Source organism: Epinephelus moara, chromosome 7 (genome assembly GCF_006386435.1).
Source record: "Epinephelus moara isolate mb chromosome 7, YSFRI_EMoa_1.0, whole genome shotgun sequence".
Taxonomy (NCBI): domain Eukaryota; kingdom Metazoa; phylum Chordata; class Actinopteri; order Perciformes; family Serranidae; genus Epinephelus; species Epinephelus moara.
In genome coordinates, this window is record NC_065512.1 from 36,781,748 (window position 1) to 36,785,467 (window position 3,720).

Genomic DNA, 3,720 nt, shown 5'->3' on the forward strand with positions numbered 1-3,720 from the left:
ATGCTTACCACACTAAGGGGTGGAAGCTGTTGACAGGACAGCCACTGCCACAGCTGTAGGGGCAGCCACATTGACACGATAATAGCGAGCGAAGGTACATGAAGACCCCCAGGTCTTACATAAATTGGCAGTGGCCTCCACGTATGTCTTAAGTGCCCGAAACGGGCACAGTAGCTCAGATGGCTCCTCTGCCCTCTGAGAAGAACCCAATGGATTAAATGCTGCCAACTCGATGGCTTGATTTACATGTGAGGAAGGCACTCTCTTTGGCAGGAAGGATGGATTTGGCAGGAGAGTAACCCCTGAACCATCAGGATACCAGCGCATGCACATTTGGCTCACTGAAAGGGCATGGAGCTCCCCCACTTGCTTTGCTGACGTGATCACAAGCAAAAATGCTGTCTTAGCAGATTAACCACCTCAATTTGGTCTGCCCCAGTGGCTCAAATGGGGGGAGACACAAGGACCCCAATACTAATTTCAAGTCCCATGATGGCACTACAGTGACTCTTGATGGTCTCAGCCTCTGTGCACCCTTTAAGAATTGACCAACCAGATAGTGCAACCCCACTGTCTGATTGTCCACTCTCACATGTCCTGCTGAAATGGCAGCAGCATACACTTTCAAAGTTGATGCACATCTGCCGGCATCGAACAATGACTGCAGAAAACGTAGAGTGATGGCCACCGAGCAGGTCTCTGGATCCTCATCATGTGTTTTGCAACACTGGGAAAAAAGCTTCCACTGATTCGCATAGAGTGACCTAGTGGAGGGAGCCCTTGAACTTAACACAGTGTGGATCACTGACTGGTCACAGGGCGCCAGGAGTGGATCCTGGCTTCCAATGGCCAGACACACAGCTGAAAGCGATCTGGATTCGGATGCCATATGCGTCCCCCCAGCTGAGACAGAAGGTCTGGTCTCCTCGGGAGGTGCCAGGGCTCCCCACTGAGTATTTTCAGAAGCACTGGAAACCATGGTCTCCCTGGCCAGTTGGGGCCCACCAGAATCAGTTTGTGGCCTCCATGTTGGACTCTGTCCAACGTTGCCCAAATTAGGGGAATTGGAGGAAAGGCATACAGGAGGCAGGTCGGCCAAGCGTGAGCTAAGGCATCCTGCCCCAATAGACTGGTAGACTCCCTTAGGGAGTACCAGAGGGGACAATGTGTTGATGTTTCGAAGGCAAAAACATCCACTTCTGCTCTGCCATATCGGCTCCAAATCATTCCCACCACGTCTGGGTGAAGTCTCCAGTCTCCCTGTTTCGGCCTTTGGCGTGACAGCACATCGGCCGCACTGTTCTGCATGCCTGGTATATGTGTGGCCCTGAGGCTCAGGAAGTGGGGAAATGCCCATGTGAGGAGCTGCTGTGCCACTCGCAGACCTTGCCTGGACTGAGTGCCCCCCTGATGATTGACGTGATATACTGCTGAGGTGTTGTCTGTCCGGATGAGAACATGCCAGCCCCTTAGTATTGGAAGAAAATGTTGCAGTGCCAGATAAATTGCCCTGAGCTCGAGCACATTTATGTGTTCTAACCTCTGCCACACATTCCATCGTCCCCTGATGGTCCTGTGCTGCCAGACTGCACCCCAGCCTAATAGAGAGGTGTCTGTCTCCACCACCTCTCGGCGGGAAGGAATTACCCCCAGAGGTACCCCCTTGGTCAGGTAACTCACTCTTCAAGGCTTCAGAGCCTGGCAACATAAGCTGGACACCCTGACATTCCTGTCCCTGTGCCAATGGGGACTGAAGTGGAGCCCATTGACCCGAATTTGAAGGGGGCGTAAGGACAGAAGATCAAGAGGAATCACCATGGATGCTGCTGTCAGCATGCCCAGCAGCCTGAGAAGGAGACTGAACTTCATAAGCTTGCCCCTCTGGAAGCATTAGCCGTGAGTCAAGTGTCATGCCCAGGTAATCCACCCTCTGTCTGGGTGTAAGCTTGCTCTTGTTGAAGTTCACTGTAAGGCCCAGCTGGCTCACATGGCCAAGCAGCATGGCTGTGTCCCTGATTGCCTGCTCGGCTGTTGGGGAAATGATTAGCCAGTCGTCCAGGTATGGTAAGACTGTTAACCCTCTGGCTTGTATGGGAGAAAGGGCAGCTGCCACGCACCTTGTGAATATGCGAGGGGCCAGTGAAAGACCAAATGGCAACACTTTGAATTGGTAGGCCTGTCCCTGAAACGCAAACCTCAGGAACTGCCCGTGGTGTGGTGCAATAGGCACATGAAAATAGGCATCCTTGAGATCCACTGACACAAACCAGGCCCCCTCTGTCACTGAATGCAGAACATCTGCCATCCGTAACATGCGGAGCGGCAGAACCTTTAAAAATCTGTTTAAACCCCTCAGGTCCAGGATTGGATGGAACCCGCCATCCTTCTTCGGAATTAAAAAATACACTGAATAAAACCCACTGAGCCGTGAATCCCATTCTACAGGCTCGATGGCTTCTTTTTCTAAGAGGGCTGCCAATTCCTGGCTGAGGGCCAGGGATTTTGCGGGGTCGTCGACCACAGTCATTTTGACCCCACCGAAAGCAGGTGGCCGGCATCGGAACTGTAGTGTGTATCCCCTGGACAGTGTGGACACCACCCAAGGATCTGTGGTCTCCCTCTCCCAGTAGCTGAGTTGCTGCTGGGAGAAGCATCCGACACCGGCCCCTCTGACCTCAGGTTCGACCCCTCCCCAGCTCCTAGAGCCTTTGGGGGGGCGACCACTGGGGGCTGGTCCTTTTGGCACCTGGAAGGTTGGCCAGAAAGAAGCACACCGGCGCTGATCATAGTGCCCCGTATTGTGAGAGGTTCTAGGTTGTCCACCTGGGCGAGCAGGTGGATGGAAGTGGCTGTGCCCGGAAGGCAAGGGACCCCTACGTCCTGGAACAGGACCCAGACCCCACTGCAGACCAGCAAACTTCTGCCAGGGTGTGTTGCATCTCTTTGATGCTGCCTGATTAGTCATACCAGCAGCTGGCAGTTCAGTATTATTTTCTATTTCTGCAAGTCTAGCCATCCGTAATGGCAGTGGCATAAACCTACAGTTCATACAGGGGTCGTCAGACACGCCTGCCCTAAGGTGTTCAGTCCCCAGGCAGGCAGGGCATTGATCATGACCATCCTCCATGTGGAGGGGAGCCATACATGAGTTACAGACATGCGAGCCCAACATGTTATGAAATAGTTCAAACAAATAAGGGAAAAATAATACAATGACAAATAGCCTTACACAATATTAGCACAATAGTGAAACATATGACTGATGGAGAAAGAAAAAACAGACAACTGTCATAGCATTATAAACCACGGCCACCGCGAAAACACCATGCCACTATCCAACAAACTTAACTTAGGCTGGGCCGCGATGAAGCGTGCCTCTGTACACAAAAGCTATCTTACAGTACTAGCGAACTCAAGCACTGATTAATCAACTTAACAAATAGCTACCTATTAGCCTTCCACCCAACAGTGTGTAAGTTACTTACAATACTCACTGTCGCTGTTGCGTCCCTCCGAGAGCAGAGAGCTAACAATGCAGCGGATCATGCATGAATGAACCAGGCGAGCCCAGCGGGGCTGCCAGTAGATTAACCTGTTTCGCTGAAATTTAGTTCAGCAAGAACAGTAACGGTGAGATCACCACTATCTGTCCATCTGTATTGCTTTCTTAAGAAAACAGCTTGTCGCAGCTTCTGGTGGACGAACAAAATCGAGGCATCA

At 51.8% G+C, this 3,720-nt stretch overlaps 1 pseudogene; it reads right to left on the reverse strand.

The window, feature by feature from the left end:
• Positions 1 to 801: 801 nt before the first annotated feature.
• Positions 802 to 3,016, reverse strand: LOC126393538 (uncharacterized; annotated as a pseudogene).
• Positions 3,017 to 3,720: the final 704 nt, after the last annotated feature.